At 44.0% G+C, this 23,077-nt stretch overlaps 1 long non-coding RNA gene across 1 annotated transcript in view; it reads left to right on the plus strand.

Annotated features, from left to right (window-relative positions):
• LOC133267306 (uncharacterized) overlaps positions 1–17,238 on the plus strand; it is a 78,750-nt gene extending 61,512 nt beyond the window's left edge. The window contains exon 2 of the long non-coding RNA XR_009742731.1: positions 15,277–17,238. This is a non-coding gene — a long non-coding RNA (uncharacterized LOC133267306). The remainder of the gene's footprint in view (positions 1–15,276) is intronic.
• Positions 17,239–23,077: the final 5,839 nt, after the last annotated feature.

The raw sequence follows: 23,077 nt of genomic DNA on the forward strand, positions 1-23,077 counted from the left end.
GAGAATGAAATCCTGCTATGTGGGAGGTGGGAGCATTTCAATGGGGTCATCCATTGCATGTGAACTTTCACAGCCCTCCCTGCCAGCCCCCTCTGAAACCCTAGCCAGAGCTGAGCTGCAGTGTAACTTGTCTGCCTTGCAGAGGTACCTTATAGTACAGGCTTTAAGGACACAACCACAAATGAGCTTCACAGGACGGTGCCTCATCCAGTCCATGGGATTGACAGTCCTCATTCACTAAGCACCTATTCAGTAGCTTTTCTTCATCATTTTGTAATGGGGGAGGGAGGAGCTGATCCCTTAATTCCAACATCCTATTCAGATCCTGCACTGAAGACAGAGTTATTAATTTCCTCAGAGGGTTTTTGCTGTCATTCAGCATGACAGTATCCTGAATACTTTAAAAATATTAATGGGTTTATTTTCATAGTAGAACCATGAGATGGAATAGCATTGCTTTCACACTGTAGGTGGGAGCACCAGCAAAGAGTGCAGGATCAAGGTCAAAGTGAATGCAGGTTTAGACACACCTCCCTCTTTTTTTTCTTCAGACCATGTTCTGTTTATCACCTTATTCTTATGACTGCATTTTACACACACCCTGACTTCCACCTTGGGTGCCATTGCTCAGTAAACAGTCCTGACAAGTCCTCCTTTCTCCTGCTGGCGTCTCCAATCTCAGTTCCACTTTTGCAACAGGCAAAACAGGAGCAGTCGCCTTTTCTGCTCCATCTTGGCTCATGCTTGGTGCCTCCAAGGTGGCCGAGGCAGAAATTCTGCAGAGAGGAATTCAGGTAAGTGTGTGTGAAATTAGGGATCTCCTGGTCTGTCCAACAAGCCAAGTCCAAGTTCAGTCATTTTTTTCTGATACTGTTCAGGTTTCTCTATAGCTACGATCCATGAGCTCTTTGTGCAAACACATAGTTTACCTGCTCCTTGTCTTTTCCTGATCTGCTTTTTGTCCCAGCCTTCTGACCAGCCAGCACTCCCATTTGATTGGGACTTCACGAACTGGTAGTGCTGCTACATCTTTGGTTGTAATATTGATATTAAACGCTATAGGTACTATGAGACATATAGTCTGCTAATACATAAATTAATTGCAATGTAAAATTAAAGTTCCCTTCTTTTGTGTGGGTTTATTTCGCACATGACACAACAGAGCTTATCGTAGTAATGGTATTTCTACTGAATGCACCAAAAATAGTGCCACAAAAATAAAACACATTGAGATTCATAAAAATCTGTCTGCATTCTGCTTCCAGTGAAGATATTTGGGGCCAAATTTTCAAACATCAGCTTTTAGTTGTACCAACATGATGAGCCCATGCAAAATACAAGTACGTGCACGCTAGGTCCTTCCACATGCAGGCAATGCCCATTCTTGCTGAAATGTGAATTTTGAGAACAGATGTTGCAAAATGCTTGCACGTATTTTGTGGGAGCAACAACGACAACTATCTTGCTGGAAACACAGCTCCCAGTTTTACTTGTCTTTGCTTGGTAGGTCGTTTATTTTGTTTCTTTTGGCACTGGAAGTCTTTCTCATGCTGCTTTCTGTGTCTGGAAAATCTGCCCACCTTCTGCATGCCAATCACGCTTCTTTTTCAAACCGCTCCTTCAAACTTCTTCTCATCCATTTTATGGTGATCATCTTACTGTCATTTTCTCACCAGCTCAAGTCTGAACTGCCTCTTACAGTGAGTTTTTAGAGCGTGTATTTATTCGTAGTCATTTGTGAAAGGCTTTCTAGGTTGACGTCTCTTCCATTTTGAAGTGAAAAACTAATTTTATATAGTTACAGACTTAATCCGTGCTTGCCTTCATCTCCACAATGCAAAGCCCTCTGCATGAATAGTCCAATTTCTGTTTTAAAGGTGAGTTCATTAAAACAGTTCGTTAAAACATAGAGGTTAAATGCTCTGCCCCAAGTCAAAGTTAGAAGGCAGCAAATCCATGGGAAAAGCACAAGTCTCATGGTGACCAGACTAGCAGTTTTAGTGCTGAGTAATGTAGTATTGGCACAGCTCTGCCTTTTTCCTCTAGAAAAAACGGAAGACAGTAAATCAGTTTGGAAGGTATGGTTTATTTTGGCTTCCTGACACCACAAATGTTATTTCTGAAATAGTGATGGTTAATTGCTCAAACTCCTCAGCTGTGCAGGCAACACTGAATGTTCCCATGTAAAGGGTGAGGGATGGGAGCTGGCACAGAGCCTGGATGGGGAGCTCCCAGGGAAGGCAGGGGAAGGTGGGCATAGGTGGGACAGGGATGGAACCTGCTGAGGGGCTCCCTGGTCTCACTGCTGTCTCTCCACCCCCAGCCCATCGTCAGCCTCCCTGGCTCTGGGGTGATAACACAGGCAAAGGATGGGTGAAGCTACTAGTCATTTTTCAGGCTTGAAAACTGCCATAGGCAGTTGCTTGCTTTGCTTAAGCTTCTTGCTAGCCCTGTTCATAGGAGGTGTGACTCCTAAAACTGTTGTGTGTATATAGCTTTCTCCTGTATACTATTTTTATCTGATCTCCATGTAGCCTTTCATTTCTGTGTCTTAAGTTTATGAGCATTTTATTTTCCATTTTCTGCTACTTTTTCAAACATAACATGAAATTGCAGACATTTTCAGGCCTTCATTTGTAAAATTAGCTCTCATCATCATAATTTACTGCTCTTAATGATTTTTCTGACATGTTTTAGTAGCCAGATCCACTAAGTATTCCTTTTTTTTCTTGGATGCAGTTAAGTATATTATACAAGACACTGTGGATATTATTAAGATCGCAGTAGCGTAACTAACATTCAGGAGAGGTTCCAACAATCAATGTTATCTGTCATCTCAGAATATGCATCAGTTGGGGATTCTTTCTATGGGAAAGGGTGAGAAGAGATCCTCCTCCAAGCAGCATTTATCATGTTGTCCTAGGGCTTCTGGGAGCTCCTGCAGGGGCCCAGAGGTGTCTGCCGTCTGCCCATTTTGATGGGTTGCATGAGGGTCCTGATTGGGCTGTGCTGGAGAAGAAAACCTCCAACAGTTACCATGGCTCTGGCAAGGCACAGGCTGTGCTCTCTGTGTGCCTTCTCCAGATGCTGGGCATATGGTCCTGTTCTAAGAACTCCAGGATGGTTTGGCTTAGTTGGTTTGGCTGAGAAGGCAGCTGGAGGAGAGAGTATGGAGAGGGACTTACTGCTCTCGCAGATAACAGCCTTGCTGGGCTTGATTGATGGATGTTGTTTTATCTGCCAGACATAAGCTAAAACTTAGGAAACGGAGCAGAAATACGCAGCTTGGGCAGAACAGTTGTGTATAGAAGTAACTCGCACAGTGCGGTTTGGGCAGCACTTGTGCTAAGCTGCCACATTGCCCAGGCTTCCTCACGAGCACAGCTGGGTGCGAAACACCTCATACACGTATACCAGCCACAAATTGCCCAGAGCCATGCAGTAACCGTGCCCTTGTGCAGGCAAGGCGCCGTGCAGGCAGGGCACCATGCATGCTCTGGCCATGTGCATTGAGGAATGAGATTTTTTTTTTCCCGTCTCGTTTTTCCAGTCCTTTCTCTTTGCAATCCCATTGCCTCAGCACAGGCCCTCCATCTGGTCCTGAGAGCAAGAGTTTCCCAACTATGCCTCTGAACTGATGCTCAGGAGATCTGGGCTCTGCTCTCTCTGGCTTTTGCAGACTAGCTAGCTCCTTGGCACCAGGCACCCCCATGTTCCTGCCTGTCCCAGTTCCTTCTGCCTGCCTTGGACTTGCTCCACTTTCATCATATGCTCCCAGCCACTTACTGGGGAGCAATGCAGAGCAGAGAGTAGCATCCTTGCCTCATGATAGATATAAAAGGCTCTAAAATGGAAACAGTTGTACTGGTAAGGCTCTCATCTAGCTGCAGTAGTTTACCCCAGGCAGGAAACTGGCTGCAGCTGAAGCACCCTTTCACACAAGGCTGGAGCTTGTACACTCTTTAAGACCAAGTGCCCTGTTGCTGTTTGCCCCTGTCTGGAACCCTGGTCTTCATTAAGTCCTTTGGAAGCTAACATGTAGCTAATAAAATTAGGAGAGGACAGAATTTTTAAAGCAAGGGGAATTTGACACGTTTTGTTTCTGAGAGGGTCACGGAAATGGCCTAATATTGCACGTACAATGCGTTTTACCAAGTGTGTTCCGATTTAAAAGAGAACAGTTGGACATTTTTCTTACTCTTAGGGGTGTTAATAGACTCAAAGGTGGAAGAGGAGACAAGGGCAGAGTGGAAAAAAACCTGGCAAGCTCAGGTGATGGTAAATGAAGAAGGTTACACTGTAGACAGTCTCTTCTCTGCCACTCATTTTTTCTTGCTCAGCACAAGGCTGTTCGTTACGGGGGAACTGAAATGATCCTGCGTGAGTGATCAATGCACAAGCTGGGAGAAATCTCTCCCAAGCACATGAAAACCCACCAATTATATTTTCTCTGGAAAGAGATTGCTAACGGTGTTCGAGATTTCCCCAGATTCAGTCTTTGGTGTGGACACAGATGAAGCGTGTCTATAAACAAAATTTAAAGGTTTCCATTAAAAGAAGAAACATAGACCTGAAAAATGCACACATGCTGAGGTGTGTAACACGCATCTGATGCAAAAAAAAAAAGCTCTGTATTCCTTCCTACCTTCTATGGTCAATTTATTTTCAAACCCTTGCTCTGTACAAGCAGTGGGTGAATCAGTGTCTTTTGCTCTCAGATGTAAATGCTCATCTTCATTTGCTTCACAGTGGATGTGTTTGCACCAACCCCCCTGTCAGTGTTGACTGGCACTCCAGTTGGCTTCAGAGCATAGGAGCTACCTGCTGAGGAGCCAAGGATACTGGGGCAGTCTTTGGACTGTAGGAGTGGTCTTTTTGGGTGTAGATCAAAGGCTTCCAGCCAAATGGCATCAGGAAGCTTTGGCTGCTTCTGCTCCTGCAGTAGTTTTGTGTGATAGGGAACAAGGCATACACGAGACATCTGGTGCATCCCATCTGCACAGGAAAGGAAGAAATTTACCCTGTGGCTGTCAGGTCAGTATGCTTTGGCACACACTGAGGTGTAAACACTTTTTGTTCTAGGAACTACAATATCTTTTGTTTCGCTTAGTGTCCTCCAGACCAAATTCAACAGTTTCCTCAGTGATGGTGTGTTGTACTGCGAGTGCTAGTAAATCAAATATCCATATTTGCTTTGAAACAATAACAGGGAAAACAAGTGTAATTGCAGTCAACTTACCGTTTTATCAAAGAGCAATGAAACGGTGGTATCCCATCTAAAAAATATTTATTAAATGTAATGGGGAAGAAATAGTGGGGATGAAAATAGCTTTAAAAACTGTAAGGGAGAGAATGATACAAACTTTGTTGACCTTTCAAACCACCACACAAAGTTTAACAGAGTTCTCCTGCAGAGAGATTCTCTATAGCATTATCTTTGTTCTCCATTTAGTGTTGCTGTGGCTTTTTTTTTTGTCTTTTAAAAGATAATTACTGCTAGTATAGCAGCACGAAAGCAAGGGTGGATTAAAGGAGGTATAATATCAGGTGGCTTCTCTTTTTTTACTTGCACTGCAAAACTCCTCAGATTCTTAGAACCATGCTCAGCCCAGGTGGAAGTGGATGCAAACAACGAGGTTGGTGGAACCCATATGTGTCTACTAATACAAGTCAGTCATTTTGCCTGCCCAAGTTAGTGTTTGAACTGTTTTTAACATTTAAGCTGCCTTTTCTTTTTTCTTTGACTAGCATATTTGCAGTGTCTCACTTTCAAATCACTGCTGAATCAGGGTATGGCATCAGGATTGTAAACCTGAGTTTCCAATATCAATAGCCACAGCCCTAACCAGTAGAATAACATGTACATTTACAGCTAAGATAAACCCCCTGTTTTAACCCCTATGATATCTAGGATCAGATTGAAAACATCTCAGCAATATGAGACAAGTATCTCAATGATGTTGGGTAAAATTTGTTTAGAGAGTGTTCCAAGGGTAACTGAATATCAGAATTAGTCCTGATAGAGATTTAGTATCATATTCTGTATCAGGCGTTTTGCCTTCATAGCTGGACCTTGCATAGTGTAGCACTTGTATCTTTGATCCTTTCTTGTTCTTTTCCTGGGATTTGTGCTGCGAGTTCATGGATGTCAGATGCTTACATACTTTTCCATGAGTAGATGTGGAACGATGGCATTTGCTTTCCTCTTGGATGCCTGCTGGCCTTGGTTTTTTGTAGGCTTGCTACCAGGAGTTTGGGCTAGTTTCTCCCTATAGTTAGGTTCTCTCTAGCTAGACCCCGAAGAAAAATCCTATCCCTGTTGGGTCACAGTATCAATGTAAAGCTTCAATCCAAAGCCATTGTCTGAAAATTACAAGAAAAGAGGTTTGCGGTGTATGCTTTGCAACAGCACCATTTGAATCAGTCCTGGGCTTATTCAGGTCTTTGATGGAGAACATTTTGAAAGCAGCAGTATCTGGAAAATCAAGCAGCTTGTCCTCCCCGAGACAGTGCAGTATGGACCAAGTAAGTGTCTCTAGTCAAAATACATACCCTGTGGTGGACATATAAGAATGCCAAAAATAATAGAGGACAATTCTGAGCCACAGCAGTGCCAGAAACCGGATACATCCCAAAATGAGAACATCGTGCTGTTATAGAATAGGTGTTTTACAGGACAGAAATTGGATATTCCCTTCATCTAAGGACTGAATTTCATTTTTTTTTCCCTTTACCTTCAAGGACTGCAAGAGGCTCTGAGGAACAGAGGAGAATTCCCACTGTTCGCAGAAGCCAGGCTCTTTTTAAGTAACAGGCACTTGAAAAGAAGCCTTGGGAACAGAAAGAGCCTTGTTCATGGGTGTTTCTTTGCTACCCTTCACACATTGAAGGATCAGGGTCACACGTCAGCACAAGCTGTCCCTTCCTATTTCAGTTGCATCTTATTTGGGGATTGTAAGTCTTTATTGCCAGTTCTCAGGAGCTCCAGCAACTGGGCATGGTGTGTCCCTTACTCCCTGTCATTTGCCATGTCCTCAACTTGGCCTGGCTTTTGCATATGCATGAATCTGAGGATGAAATAGGCTGGCAGTGTCTTATATTGCAGCTCCCACTTTCCTTCTCTTGACACACAGCTTTGCACACTGCTCCCACGGGCTGTGGAGCATCCTGGGAAGCTTGGATCTTCCTTGCCAAACCACCTCTAACTATGCTGCAGAAAGCTCAAGACAGCAAAACCAAGCACTGTCATTATCTCCAATCATGGTTTATTAAACAGAAAAAAGCATGCATACAAAGGGAAACCCTCATCCTCAACCCACCCCTGGGGGTGTTCATCAGTCAGTGAACCTCTGACGAAACATCAGGGGTGATAAATTTATACTTCACTCAGCAAAGTGAATCCACACCCCTTACCTGCTATGTGCCCCAGGAGAGCAGGTTTCTTGGGTCTTGTGGCATCACACACTGCCCTGTCCATGGGTTCAGTCTGCATTATACAGTGTAATGGCAAGGGGACTCTTGCTCAGCTGAGGTGAAGAAGTGCTTTCACTTGGCCTGGTTTGACATGAAACAATCTGTCATTGTGTAGCATCAGCACAATTATATGCAATGCTGCCAGCCCTTGCTTGTCATGCCAAACTGGGTAGAAACAGGTCTTTGCAAACTGTCTCTGCCTTTTTGAGTTGTATCTTATCTGAGGTCATGAGTCGTTAGTGCCACCCTGGCAATAACTGGCAGAACTTGCCTTTACTGGGGAGAAGGACTGATAATGCCCTCTCTGTGATACCCAGCAAGGAGGAAGGAGCTCTATCTCCTCTAAAGTAGAGGGATAATTCACTACTTTCATTTTCTGCCTGAAAACAAAGGTGCTTTCTCTGGGCAAAGCATAATAGCCATGGCCATCAGTATGTACTGCAGCAGGAAGAGATCCCAGCACTAGCTGAAGGGAGTTGAGCTGAAAAGAGGAGCAAAGAGGATGCCAGGTGAGCACCTGCTTGTGCAGAGCAGGACTGGAGTCCTCCCATGATCTGTGTGATCATATGAGCAGGTATGCTGTTTCAGAGGAGGAAAAGGCAGAAACTCCTAGAGATGAAGAGCTTAGCTGCACAGTTTCCCCTTGGATGCCTTCGCTCCTCACACTCCTCAGGCACTCTCTGGGATGAGCCACTCCACTTTCAACACTGCTGAGTGTTCCCTCTCATGAGCTGCTATGGCCTGCAGCTTGAGACAGGGAAGGAAAGCCAGTCATGAAAGACTAAGTTCTCCTGGAGGCCTACGTTCCATCATTCCCCTAAGTTTCTGATATCATAGGTAGGCTTTTATGGCTGCTCAGTTTAAATAGCTGAGCATTGCTTAAAGGCTTGCTCTGCTGATGAAAACCATACACATCTGATCCTCTAGGCGTATCTTATTGGCAACTCTGGAGGGCTGAAAATCGTGAAGTCTGGGTTTTGAGGGATGAGAGGGCAGAAGGACTATTAGTCCCAGAGCTGAGAAAATGCTGGTTACCCTGCCAAGTCTGTCAAGATCTGCAAATACCAGCAACCAAGGCCAAGACACACATATGTGAAGCTTTGTTGCATTCAAAGCAATTAAGCAGCATGGAAGGGTCAGGCACTAGGCACTTTTTGGCTGCCTGGGTTCTCATAAGGGTGACTGTCTGAGGTTTCTCTCCAGGTTACTTAGCAGCACTATGGCTTTGCTCATCTCCATGGGTCCAGTGCCAGCGTGAGGCATTTCTCTGCTCTTCCCTACGCAACACTGATGGAGAGCTTGGATGGCCATTCATGTTGGTAGGCCTTCTAGAGATCCCCATAGGTGTTTTACCACTGCTAGATTCAAGAAGGGTAACAGAAGCTGTCACTAAAGATGCGCTATGTCACCAGCAAAAACCAGGACAAAGCTGGTTATAGTGCACGTGTAATGCATTTCACACAATGGGTAATCCCATGAAAGTGATGTTTACTACTGCTTCATCCTTCACTAGCAGGTAGTATGGGCTGAGCATGGCTCTGCACTGCATCATCTTAATGGTGGCTATTTTAAGGGCCCTGAGGGGGCCCCTGTTCTCTCCCATCCTGCTGCAGTGGCCGTGGCCTCGGAAGGCGGCGACAGGCACAGACACATGCTTCAGCCAAGAAGGGGTCAGCTGGAGACACGGTGCCTGGGGTGGGTCCAGGCTATTGTGTGGCACAGCCTGCAAATGGTGTGTGGGGAAGGCAACGCTGTGAAGGCATGTGCTGATAGCTGGCAAATGGCATCCCAGCAGTGGCTGAGGCTTTTCCTAGAGCTAGGGTGACAGCAGAAGAGAGGAGCAGCATGCAAGTAGCAGTGCATCTGGGGTGATGCTCAGCTACCCGACAACTCAGAGCACCCTTGCTGCTGATCCGTGCGCCCTGGCTAGCTCTGCAAAGGCTGGCAGTCGCGTGCAGCCGCCTCCCTGCTGGGTGGTTGGCGATGAGTGGTCCCACGTGGTTTAGATTTAGCGAGAATCCCCTTTTTTGCATTCGGAAGGTCTTGTTTTCAGTCCCAAAGCGCCTCGCAAAATGAATTGTTGTCTTCTGGCCAGCCTGACTAGGGAACGCAGCTCATGCAGTTGCTGGGAACTGGCAGAAACATCCTGGTCTGCAATGTGTAAATTAGGAAAATGCATTTGTATTCTCATGGATTTTCCTTGAGAAAAAGCCAGCAGTGGGAGCGCGTTAGAGTGGTAAAATACAATTCATGACAACAATCCCACTGAGAGGAAGATTTTTTATTTTTATTTTTTAGTTTGATTGCTTCTAATTGTGGTAAGGAGCAAACACATTCCTCTTTAATTTCCATTGGCAAGGTCTCCAGGACTGTGCAAGTGCCAATGCATGTGCAGCGGCTGGTTTTGCATTTCCTTCTCTCCTCTTCCCCTCCTCCACTGCCTTCTTCATCTTACTGGTATTATGTCCAATCCCTCTGCAAACACCTCTTTCACAGCCAATGTAAGCGCTCTCCTACTTGTTTTTCTCCCTTCAAAACTCATCTCTATCTCTTTTGGCCAGCCGCAGCCTTCCTAGAGCATCTTCTACCTGACAAAAGAAGATACCTTTGATAGTCAGGCATGACTGTAAAGCTGAAACACGTGCTTGGTTCAGATACCGATGAACTTTAATTTACCTCAATTCATTAGCAATTTTTAAAACCACAGTTAATGGGAAGACAGCCTGTAAAATAATTGGAAGTAAATGCTGAAGGAGAAATACTGGGGGGAGGAAGGAAGGGAAGCAGCTTATGGCAGTAGTCTAAGCCAGTCTTTCATCTTCAGGCCAGTCCGGTTTTGAACCCTGATGGGAAAGGTCATGAATTTTAAAATGTGTCTCGCAGCAGACAGCTCTAATCATAAAGCTAACACTATCTGCAGTGCATGTCTGACCATGTGAGACTCGCAGCTGACTGAAGAGGGAGACTGACTTTCAAGAGCAGGATGCTGCTTTGAGCAGGAAAGCGTGGGATAAGCAGAACCAGTGCCATATCTGTCAGTGCTGGCACGAAGCACCTGGCTTTTGAGGGGTGAGGGAGAGCCATACTGTTCCTGGCAGGGTCCCAGCAGGGCTTGCTGAGGCAGAAGTACTAGATAGCTTGTTGTTTGCCTCTGTCAGCTCCTCCAGGATCCACTGCTTCCTCTTCCTGCGTGTGGTTTCAGAACCATAATGCTTTTACTGCTTTAGCTCACAACCCTTGTTCTTGGCTTTAACACAGTTAACAAACTATTGTGCTCCAAAGCCTGAAGAAGCTGGAGTGTTCACTGCAACTACTCTTGGGCATTGTCTTTCTGCCATTTGCCGGGTTATATTTGAAATCAAGGGAGTATAATATTTTGGCAGCACCTTACAATGATCCCGACAAAGGAGTTGTGGTTATTGTGTATCTGAGTCTTAAGTGTTTTCTTAATGGGTGCTGCTGAGTCTCAGACAGTTACTGCAGGACGTGAGAAAGCAGTTGATTCTTTCTCTGACTTGATGTGCATTCTCCAAAATCCTTCCACTCTACATCTACCACATCTTGGGCTCTGCTTTTCCTAGCACGTACAGAAGCATGGTCCGCTGGTGTTAATCACCATGTGGTGTCTAGACATGCTGAAAACACTTAAGCAACCGTGACATCTGTTTGGTTGGACTACGTCGTTGGGAAACCTGACCTTATTTGTGAACGGTTTTCAAAATCAGATGTGATTTCAACCATGATGTGATAATAAATGTGAAGCATCTTCACACACTGTGCCCATGTCTTCATGGCCAACATCCTCCCTGAGAAAGAGTGGGCTAACTCTGAAAGGTTAGGACTTGGGACACATGGCTCAATTTTTAGGTCTGGCACACACTTCACATCTGACCTTTACTAAGTTGTATGTTCTCTTTGTGGCTGGAATAAAATGGCAATACCTGCGATCAGACAGGTGATTGGACTCCAGATTGTGGCAGTTAATTTGATTATTACCTAAAAAAGTCCCCATGATTTCAACCTAGCTCAATGCCCTATTGTGTAGATCTAGTGTTGTGTGAACAAGAGCAGGAGCCAAGCTGGAATTTTTCTTGATTCTGCAGCAGCAGCAAACTCCAAATTGGGGATTATTTTCAGTGTGTTGTATTGTGATTGCTGTGTTTTTCAGTGCATGATGTGGAGCAGGATTTTCAAGATCATCTGGTCCTTGGCTGCTAAGTGTTAACACTGCTTCTGAATATAGGATTTAGGGCTCTGCTAGAGGATCTCCGGTAGATTTAACTGTTTCAAACATTATATCCTCCAGCCCCTCTGCCAAAAATTACTGCCTCATAGGAGGGGCACAGAGCAAAATGAAAGCACAGCAAGGAGCAGTGTCCCACTGTGAACCTGGTGGGGATAGTGCTGTGTTCTTTTTGTTCAGAAGTCTGCTGTCACTGTGGAACAAAAAATAGAGGTTAACTCAGGTGTTGACCTTAAGCTGCTCCTGCTCCATGTCTGCAGTGCGTTTAGTGCTGTGATGGTGCTGTGTTCCTGGACAGGAGACCTCTCCCACAGCTCACTCCAAAACAGCTGGGCAATGGCAGCTGAGGAACCACCACAGAGGATTTGGGAAGCCCCAGCTGTGTGCTGGTGTAGCACAAGCACTCCTCAGTGCCAGGGAGCCTCTAAGCAAGGCTAATCCTGGCACCCACAAGCAAGGCTGTTCACCTCTACATCTCCCATTGGTGAACTGCCGGCCAGTTTCCAAGAAGCTCTCAGCTCTGAAGTGACTGCTGCAAGCATAAGCTGCTTTGCTCGAGTGGCATCCAACTTGTGATTTCTGTGTCTGTATCTTTTACAGTAGTGTCTCCAGAAATACAGAAGTATAACAAGGTATTTATTTGCCAAGCCTTTTCTGCTGTGTTTCAGCCTCTCGTCTTCCCCTTCCCTGGCTTATCACTGGTGGAAGCAGGTGTAAAGTCCTTTGAACGAAGACATCAAAGGACAACTGCATCTCTGTTCTTTAACCAGGCTTATAAAGAGATTGTGATAAAGGCCAACAATACATGTCAGTGTTGCCCAGTTATTGTTCTGGGCTTTGTAGTTCTATTAGGAAATAATTTCTCACCTCGTGTGTCTCCTGGTGAGTTTTGTTTTCTGTGTTGCTGGATTTGATCTGCCCAGTGAAAGACCTGCTACAGAACCGAGTTTCGCCAGCTGTGAATTAAGAGGGAAACATGATTGAAAAAGTTCAAGCTCTGCTTCCTAGCAGCCAATTTACCATCTGTTTCCCTCTCCCTCACCCTTTTATAGCAAAAATGCAAACAGTTTGTTTGACCTCTGCTGAATCTGTACAACTCTGTGCTTTTAATGTGTTGCTCTAACAAATAAAAACCAAACATGACAACAGCAACAACCCCAAATTCAAAACTAATAAACCTAGGTAGCAGCAAAGTCTATTGTCAGAGATGGTAAGAGGCTATCAAAGGCTTTCTTCTTCATTAATGCATCCCTCCTCCTCCCTTCACTCCACTTCTGGGGAAAACAACAGGTAAGGTTGAATCATATCTGCCACGGTATGTGGCTGAAAACTAGCCCCTCCTCCAGGTTAACAGAGAGAGTAAAGCCCTCAGATGTGCTGCTTGTTGTAAGGAGGCAGGATAATGTGGGTAGGTAATTCCCAGCACCACTACACTTCCATCTCCTGGTGGCATGCCCCCGTCTCTGGCCTTGCACCAGCTCTGGTGCTCCTGAGGCACCACTGTGAACTGTCTCAGTTCATGGTCCTCCAGGATGAGATGGTCCTCAGCGAGGTTGGTGAGCTGAACCTGCTGGCAGAGGTCTCTGATGAATGCTGCAGCTGATGTGAGGAAGGGGAGAAGTGGAGCGAGGTCTCTCAGTGGTGGTGAACCACTAGCCTGGCTCAGCTGTATGCAGAAACACAGCCGGGCATTGCATTACGACATTATTGCACAAGTGGTGCGATTGCCGGCAAACTATAATAGTTCTGTCCTAATATATATATAATAGTCTTCTAAAGAGACTTCTGAGAATCATTGTTGATGCTGGTATAAATTGGCGTGGCTCCAACCGATGTGTCATTTGTCTGGTAGACTATGAAATGCTCTTGAAAACTGGCCTGTGTTTCAAGCCTTTGTCTTCATCACATTGACCCCAGTGGAAATCCAAGCTGCTAAATGACTCATTCTGCCTTTCCTCCAACCTCAAATAGGTACTTGTACCCCCAATCCACATTGAACAACTGTTAGAAAGAAAAAAAAAATAAAATTCACACTTCAAGTTTTCCACACTTCAAACAAAACCTATGAAGTCCCTGTTCCAGCCTGCTGAAGCAGCCTTTGCTTTGCAAGCAAATCTCTGTAGGAAGAGATGAGAGCTGGTGAGAAAATCACCTCAGTGCTCATGTGTTTTGCTGAGGTTGGAGGAGGGCAGCGTGACATTCTTACACAAAGTGTTTTCTATTTCAGTGTACCTTAAGTAGCTTGGAATAAGAAAAATAAAGCATTTTCTGGAACTACAAAGCTGTCATATAACTGGGGACCACCCTGGACAAATAATGGGGTGGCAGGGTCCTGGGGGAGAAAGGGGGAAGAAAAAGGTCTAGTGTGGAAAATGAAGCTCACAGCCAAAGATGGACTTAACCTGGTAAGTAGGCTTGAAGCATGAGCTGAGATGACAAATCTGAATCCTCCTTTTGAGGGTGTGAGGGTGACTTTATAACTGCTTTGAGAACCTGGAAAAACCTTTTTTGAAAACAGGGAAAGGGGCTTTCCGTTGTAGAGGATGTAGCTTGATTATCACAAGAAAATATTATTTCCCATGATGTACTTTGACTTATAATTTTTGGATGAAGTATGAATATTGTTAGTAGAGAATAATTAGGAAAAAAAACCCGAAATAGAACAAAATCATGGCAAGAGATGCTAGAAGCAAGGAGGAGAACACACTTTTTGCTACGGCAGAAGCAGAGAGGTAAGACAGGTGTGTGGTAGAAAAGCTGCTTGAAATGTAGGAGATGTAAGGAGGAAATTTTTTCACCCCGGTTAGGGGAGGGCAGCAGGTAGACTTGTACTTGAAGATACAAGCAGTGGGGACAGAATCATTGACTGGTTTGGGTTGGAAAGGACCTTAGAGATCATCCAGTTCCAGCCCCGTGCATCAGAGAGAAGGTCCATATGCCTAATACTTGGTCTCCAAAGAGGCCAAGCTTTGGTGTCTAAAGGAGAGCCTATGAGGAGAGCAGGTCTACTTCTGCCAGGGTACTAGGGGTGCTGAAAGGCCTCACTGGCCGTGCCTCCCCTGAGACCCCCACCCCACCGCCTCCTGCCAAGGGCCCAGGGGGCACAGCTCAACCTGGGGCATTCAGTCTCTGCCTGAGCCATGTGGTAGCTGAGCCTGTCCCTGTGTCCTGGGTGGGTCTGGGACCTGCACTGCAGAGAGCTGCTCTGCTGGGTGTACCCCTTAGACCTAGGGCACCACTTGTTATGCAGACTTGTAGGCATCACACAGCATAATCCATTCCATTTCTAGTCTAGTCTAGTGTAGTACCTTCCATTCCATTCTGCTCCATTCTGTGACTCTCCCTTCTATTCCATTTCGTTCCCTGCGCTCACCCTGGGCTGAATAACAATGGCACTGTTATTCCCCTGCAATGCCGGGGCTTTTCAACTCCAAAGCCACATTCAAGGACACAAATCACATAGCTTACAAGTGGAAATATGATTTTATTTTATGATTCCATTTGGTTTTGGTTTGGTTTCTTATATTTTATCTTATTTTATATGTTATTTTATGTTACAGGGTTTTGCTTTGTGTTGGTTGCTTTTTTTACTCTGTTGCAGAGCTGATGCTCACAAGCATCAACACCTTCCAAGCACAAGCCAAAACTCCTGGGGAAGTGGAGCCAAGGGAAGAGCAGAGCTCTCTCCCTCTTCAAGCATGCACTGGGCAATGGAGCCAGAGAGTGTTAGGACACGAGTGGTGCCCTGGAGGTGCAAGAGCAGCAGGCAAGAACAGAGCCCAAAGGGGAACCCTGACAAAGGGCTGTGCTTAATGCTACAGAGGACAATCAGTAACCCCCTAGAGCTACCCTGGGAGTCATGAAAGCTTCCTTCTCTCAGATGCAGGGTGCAAGGGCCACCTTCCCTCTGCCAAATTCTAGCTTCTGTTTTTCTTGCTTCCCACTGGAGTTAGAAGGAGATTGTGATGCCTCCTAAGAGCCTGCGCCTTCCCTGACTCCTGTCCACACTCACTGCTTGACACCCCCTCTCCTCCCTGAGGTGACCAACAAGTAGGGTGCCACACTTGAAGAGCAGAAGCAGACATCTTCAAGAGCTCATGGGACATTTACTTTGAAATGGTAGGGAAGGTCATGGCAGCTGAAGACTACTGAGATCAGCAGGTGGGCAATGGAGTTGCCTGGCAATGTGATCACTGTCCCGAAAGGACTTCCTTGAGCAAGAAAGTGTACAGGGAAGCAAATGATGTCAAAAAGCAGTTACAGCTGAATGATCATGTACTGTGATAAAGCCAGGACCTTAACTTTGCCATGGAGAGGACTGTGCAGGGACCAGGGAGCTAGGACCCCCATAGGGCAGGACTGGGAAGAGACTTTGAGACCTCTCTGTGAAGTCACTTGAAGGCACAGAGAACACAGCTTGCTTTGTAGGGGACAGGACAGGGTGTGAACAGAACAGCGGACTGGACAAGCTGGGTGTCTAGTTTATGTGTACTGTTAACCTTTTTTGTCCCTATACTCTGCTGGAAGCATGATGCAAGGTCAGACTCAGTAGTCCACACCAGGGAGTAAGAGCTCTGGAAAGGTCCCATTATCCTCCCCCACTTCTTGCTGTGCCAGTGCCAAAGCTCGTTCAGACACAGAAATCTTCAGGATCCGCCTGAACACTGCTTTTGGTTTGGGGATGTTTTAATTTTCTTTTTTGCCAGGTGACCTCAGTCCCATTTATTATCTCCATTTCTCCCCCACTCTTCTCATTATGGTATACAACCTCTGTGTGTTGAAAGGCCGTATGAACAATTTAAGAAGAGCTTTCTCTGAGATTTCACCCTATCCTGGTAAACCATGAACAGCTGTCCCTTGGATTTCCATTCTTCTTTACTTTAACCCATGGCCTGTATACCCTTCACCATCTGCAGTGGGAGTGAGGAATAGTTCAGAAGGGAACCTTAATTCATAGGGGGAGCTGCCTTCTTTTCCTTTTTTTTTCGTTTTCCTTCTCTTTTTTGCTTAGTTACTTCATAAACTTTAGTTCCAGTTACCACTTAACTCTCAGCGGCATTTCCATATCGCAGAGTTGTTGTTTCATTCCAGGTTTTCAACAACTGAAATATATCATGGGATTTCGTTGTAATGCAGGAAATTGCCTTCACATTAACAATCTGCCGCTTCTGTAAACAAGAAATCCACTGATGTGACATGTCAGCGCTCAACAGGAGGAGAACTGACTACCTTAGCAAAATGATGCATTCCTCAATGAAAACCCCGGTGTTGGGACATGTAATGACACGATTGCCTTCACTTATTTTTAGGGCAGGGGCTAGGTACCTGCTCAGAATAGTTGAAGGCAGAGGACATGCACTGGACTCTCTCCAAGCCTGCTCTTTATGTGCACTTTGCTCCCAAAGTTCCCCAAGGTCATGGGGTTGCATGTGGAGATTTTTTTTTTCCCTTCCTTTAATAGCATATTGATGTGTACCATAGTTGATAATATAGCTTTTTTAGCCAAGCTCAGTTGTCTCTCACATAGGCTGCTTATTCTCTCCTGCTAGCACGGCTGCTTTGACTGCGTAATGACAGCTGTGTGGATATATGGACTGTGGCAATGGGCTGCCAGCCACTTCATTGTCAGCTCCTCTTTGTTCTCCCAGAAAAGAGGAGGCACAATAGGGAAGGTTTCATCCACATGTCAGACATATGAGGGACAAAGGGATGATGGGAACTGACTGAACTACATGATCCAAGGCAAGCCAAGCAGCATGCTTTTTCAGCTCCGTTTAGCAATGGTGTGGTGGCCAGCCATCGTGCAATTGTAATCAGCCAATGAGCAATTAAGCTCTGGGAAGGCCTCTATGCTACCTTAGACCCTGCAGAAGGCCATTTCACGTGGTCGGTCTTAGGGGACATATTAACCCTTTGCCCCTGAGCCACCTCTTGAGATGGTGGTGGATGTTCAGCATGGGAGAAAGGCAGGATTTGCTGAAGAGGTGGGACCTTTCCTCAGGACAGCTTGGCCCTCTTGGGAGGAAGCAGCAGTTCTCTGGCACACGCAAGTCTAATCAGGTCTAAAGCAGAGAAGGAGCACACACCAAAGTGAAATCTAGGTTGAGAAGAATTGCTCTGGGATTAACTGGAAATGTTAACCAGATAAATTTCCTGAGAGAAAATATGGTTGGCACCTGTGGAGCAGAGGGGATGCCAGTTAAGAGAGTAGTGGTAAGGTGGCTTTTCAAATGGGAAGAGGGAAGAAGTAATTTAAAGCCTGTGACACAGGTTAGTGGGATGACAAAAATTATGATCGCATAAAAGTCAGTATTTCTATTGAGTCTGAACTTTTAAACATTTGGTAGACATAAGCCCCATTGAAGGGTCCTTGTTTGAAAGTGTTATATTTCATCTATTGCACAGTATTTCCTGAGAACTTTCACCGACTACAGACAAATATGGTCCATCTTAAGAGAATCCCTTTCAGACCATCTCCCCCGCCCAATTTACAGGAGGTTTTCATGGGATGCTTCTGTCTAAAGTAAGAAGCTAAGGTCACAAGAGGTGAGAGGGAAAGACAAGAGAGGATGGTAAATTTACGTGGGTTGGATTTTTCAGCAGTCTCATTTTTACTGCACTATCTTGGCATAATTGTAAACCCTCAGGAAAGATGGATATTAAATCTATAGAGAATATGACTGATACAATTTAGCATAATGATTTTCATCAGAAAGTACCTGTTGGTCAACTGGAACTTTTTGGATAAAAGAGGTAATAGAGAGGTGGTGGTTGTTTGTTTTTTTTTTTAAAGGAAGAAGAGAAAGTGTAGTTACAGTTGTTAAACTGATGTGACAAGTGTGGTTTTGCAACTGAATGTACAGCAAGTACCAGTGCAACTCTTCATAATTAGGCATATTTACATTTTTGTCTGAATCAAACACAATCCAGAATATCCTATCAAGATTTTTAATGCTATCCTAATTTGGATCAGGAAACATTTTGACAATGTGAAAAATCTCTGCAAACAGATGTTAAAAATACTGTGTCAGGAGCATTGGTTTCCCATGTCCCCAGACCATGAGCTCTACCTAAGGTGGCATCACAACGTTATGGAATCCATATTCAGCTTTTAAAGAAGGCAATGGTTTTATTAATCTTGGGCAAGGGGGATTCAAAAAAGATGTTGGTTCTACTTAGCTTTGAGAGGTTGGGGAATTGTCACACAATTGAGTACTTCAGCCTTTCGAAATAAAATTCTCTAGGAGCTGTGCTGTTAGGTATAATGCAGCCAAAGAAAAGGACATAAATATAGTAATAATCATTAATAATCATACTACGTTACTATACTATACTATTGAAGGGGGCTGACATGAAACAAAAATGGATTATGCAGAAAGTGTGTTACTGGAGATATTACTGTTTCATGGAAATGCATTTTTTAATAAAATTACATTGCTGATGCCATTTATATTAGTGTAATGCTAATGGCCTTGCTCTGCTCTGGCATGAGATTTCCTCCAGTCTGTGCCAAATCCCTACGAGATGAGATGCATGTGAGATGCCAAAGAGGAGCTCAACCATCTGAAATTGGTATTTGCATTTGTGGGTTCAAAAGTATTTGCTGCTTTGTAAAGGAGAAAAGGCATTAAAAAAAAGTACAGTTGCAAATAGCTGAAAAATGAGCTGTAATCTAATAAAAAACCCTAAAAAGATGGCATGAAAGGTAAAGGGATTGGGAAAAATAGTGTAAAAATTAAATCCTACTGAAAAAATTACGTTTATCTAGATGCAGAGGATGGCCTAGAGGACTAGTAGTGGTACGTGACAGGGAAACTGTGTTTCTTACCCTAACCTCCAGCTACCTCCATGGTTTTTGTGGTTTGGGCATAGGTGTGACATCCTCCCAGCGAGCACAGTGTTGTATCCATTCAGGAGAGGGCTGTGAGAGAGGGGGCTGCTCCACGCCTCGGTGTGATCTCAGAGGCTGATCTGAAAAAACACCTCCAGTTTAACCAAAACCTGTTTTCTGTATATTTTTCAGGCTAACAGTGACAGGCATCCCACATGCTGGCAGGCATCCGCTTCTGCCTGCTCAAAACTGCAAAGAATTGTAGGGAATTAGGGAATTCGTTGCCTGCCTGATCGCTTTTTCACGCTTAGGCAATACATAGCAGTGTTAGCTTGGGGTCATTTAAGGTTCCTTCATATTACTGGAGCACTTTCCTTTTCCAATATTCACAAGGGTAACTGGGTTTGGGATTTGCAGTTCTATATCAAGATTTAAGGTATGTTCGTTCACATATGTATTGCTAATCTGAACAGGGCAGAAAGTAAGCCCCTAAGCTTGGATCTATATCCAGTAGCCCCACCATCCTGAGTGGGATTCCAGCCTCTCTCTTTTCCCTCTGCTTATTCCCTAACAAAGCCCTGGTTCACTTAAGCAGTTGGAGTTGTACTTGAAAATGAGCTATGCTTTAGTTCAAATATTGTAAGGATGTGCTTGAATCCAGGTAATTTAGGAAAAATTACTTTGAGTTGTTTTGCTAATTTGGGCCGATTGTGCAATCTCAGAATTGGATAGCTGGGTCCTACTACGAGTTTTGTTTTGTTGGTTTGTATTTCCCCTGACCACAACTAAACAGATAAATCCTTGTTCTATCTCTGAAGTAGAAAACCTCTTTAAACTGTGTGTGCATACTTGTGCTTTCTATAACTCTATTAGAAGATTAAATTTATTTTTAAATATCTAAAATGGACAACTTTTCTGTCTTTATAAGCTTATGATTATTGTTGAGAATCAGGAAGACATTTTTCAAGTGTACAATAGATGATAAGTTCATCTCATGTTCATATTAAAGAAGACACGCTTATCTTCCTGCTGTACTTTAAATTGCTCCTTAAGAATACGATTTTGGGAAAAAATATTTCATTACATGGAGAAATAATCCTTTCCAGAAATAAGAATTCCAATAGTGTACAGAGGAAATTCCTATTAAATAAAATGTTCTATAGATGAGCACTCGGTGAAGGTACCCTGAAAATGTCTTATTCATATTTGAACATACGATCTAATTGCAATCTAATCTGAAGATATTAAAGTAATACATTATATGGCCTGAAATTCATGTGTGAAGTATGTATTCAAGCGTTTTTGAATATTGTGATCAAAATACAGAAGCAGATTCTTAAAGGTACTGTTTAAATGAATATAAATAAATGGCTAATTTGATAAAATGTTGCTGTGGAATTATAGCTTGTTTGTGACATAATTCTACACTTTTTTAAACATGTCTTTTAAAAACACTAAACTCATGAAGAATAGACTCAAAATAACCAGCTTTATGTTTTGTTAGGTTTATTCAAATAGATTCCCAGATACTTCGCAAATTGGGTTAGCTGTCTAGAAACTGGTGTTATATCTCTGATCAGAGAAAGAAATACCTGCCTCCCTGAAAATAAATAATACAACCCTTCTCCATATCTATCCCGGTCTAGTAAAGCTTGCCTTTACTTGAGGAATTTTGTTCTATTTCTAATTCCAAAGTGAGAAGGTTTGATGAACCAAGGGCAGACTTAGAATATTATGGATTTTTTCCACCTTGGTTGATTAACCTCATACATTTTATTTGAATAATGTCTAAAAGCTCTAATTAGCAATGGCTAATCTGCCCCCCAGATGCTTGCTATTGATTTTGCCTGCAGTAAAACTAATCTAATTGCCCTCTCCTCATCAGAGATAGGGTGGGTATTGAAATAACCAACTTGCCCACGTGTCTATGAGAGCCATTAGAGCAGCAGTGGGGAATGGGGTGCCTCTGTGGGGCACTGGAAAAAAGCCGGGCCATGGAGCTGGGTAGGGAGAGGATTTACCCTGTGCATTGAGACAGTGGGGAGGTAAGTCTTGGAGCGGCAGCGCTGCTGTTGCTGAGGGCTTGGACATGAATCTGCTCCCAAATGAAGAGTCAAACTCAGAAGGGAGATGAGAAAGGCAGCATGCTGATTATTGTGCCAGGGGAGAAGAGAGGGCTTATCCAACAACAGTTCACTGGTTAAAATGCCTTTCAGGTCTTTGCCTGGCTGTCAGGGGGCTTTAGTGTCACCCCCAAAATGACAGTGTTTGCATAACCATAAGACAATGTCTATTATTGCTTCCTTTGATAGCATTGTGTTTACAGAGGCTTTGATATTGTCTATAAAAGCTATTGCTCTGTTGAAACTTGGCTGTTAAAAAGCAGAAAGCAAACTCTCAGCCTAAAAGCAAAAAAAAAAAAAAAAAAGTGTTTTTTTTTAATAAAAAATGAAGGCTCCTCATTTTTTCCATTGCCTATTTAATAAAATTATCTCAGAAGTTCAAGCAGATTTGTTTTGTATTCTAATAAAGCAAAAATGCTATTTTCTTTTTTGAACTGCATTTCAGAAGTGATTAGTCAGTAATGAGGACTTTTCCTGATATTTAAAATTAGATGTCAGTATGTGAGTTATACTGTGGTGCATTGTTTCTCATTGATAGCTTCATGTGGATTGCAGTTTCTGGTTTTATTTAAGTTGCAGTAAGATAGGTTTGTCTATTTATTATCCTCTGAAAATGATATTAATAAATTATCCTCAATAGCTCAGCCAGGTTTTTTTTTCCCTCTCAAATAGTCCTGTTGCTGATTTCTCAGGGTAGTAAGCTATCATGTTCCTCTCGGTACCTATTCTTTTTCTTGCAGCTTTCTGCACTGAGTATGTGCTTTGGAAGGAGTCCAGCCTGATCCTACAAATCCTGTTTGTCTATGTGGTTTGTTTTACAAGAGCACTCACATGAGACAGGGGTGTGGGGGGCTTCTTTGCCTTTTTTTGCCTGAAAAGGCCATAAGTGATTGGCAGATCCTGACTCACTTTTTGCTGTGTGTCCTTAGACTGCCATGTGGTTTGGTTGCCGCAGTTACATCCAGTCACCATCACGAATACTCCAACATTCACCTCTTCCACATCTTTTCTGTGTCTTCTAGCAAACTGCTTGGAAGAGGAAAAATAAGGTTGGCTTGTTAGTGTTAACTGCTGACACAGTGTGATGTGTTTGCTGCATGGTGACTGTCTCCCTTGGGCTGGCAGCTAGTGCTCATCCAAAGGAATTCTGCTGTCTTCGGTCCACAGAGTAGTTTTTCTTGGAGGCTCAGTTTTCACTGTGGTAAGAGGTTGCTTTTCTCTACAGCTTGTGGTATGTTTGATAAGGCAACCCTGTATTCTGCAGGCTTCGTTTTGGTGGGCAGTGCATCAGCACTGTGATGTCTGCCAAGAAGTTCTGGTGGTATTAACGTGTTTATGGGGTCAGATGTTCATTATATCACTGGATGCAGCAACTAGCAAAAAAGACAATGAGATGGGAGACACCAT

This window comes from Pezoporus flaviventris, unplaced genomic scaffold (genome assembly GCF_033815535.1).
Source record: "Pezoporus flaviventris isolate CSIRO_AGI_PZ_B2104156 unplaced genomic scaffold, CSIRO_AGI_Pfla_v1 ptg000007l, whole genome shotgun sequence".
In the NCBI taxonomy this organism is placed as follows: domain Eukaryota; kingdom Metazoa; phylum Chordata; class Aves; order Psittaciformes; family Psittacidae; genus Pezoporus; species Pezoporus flaviventris.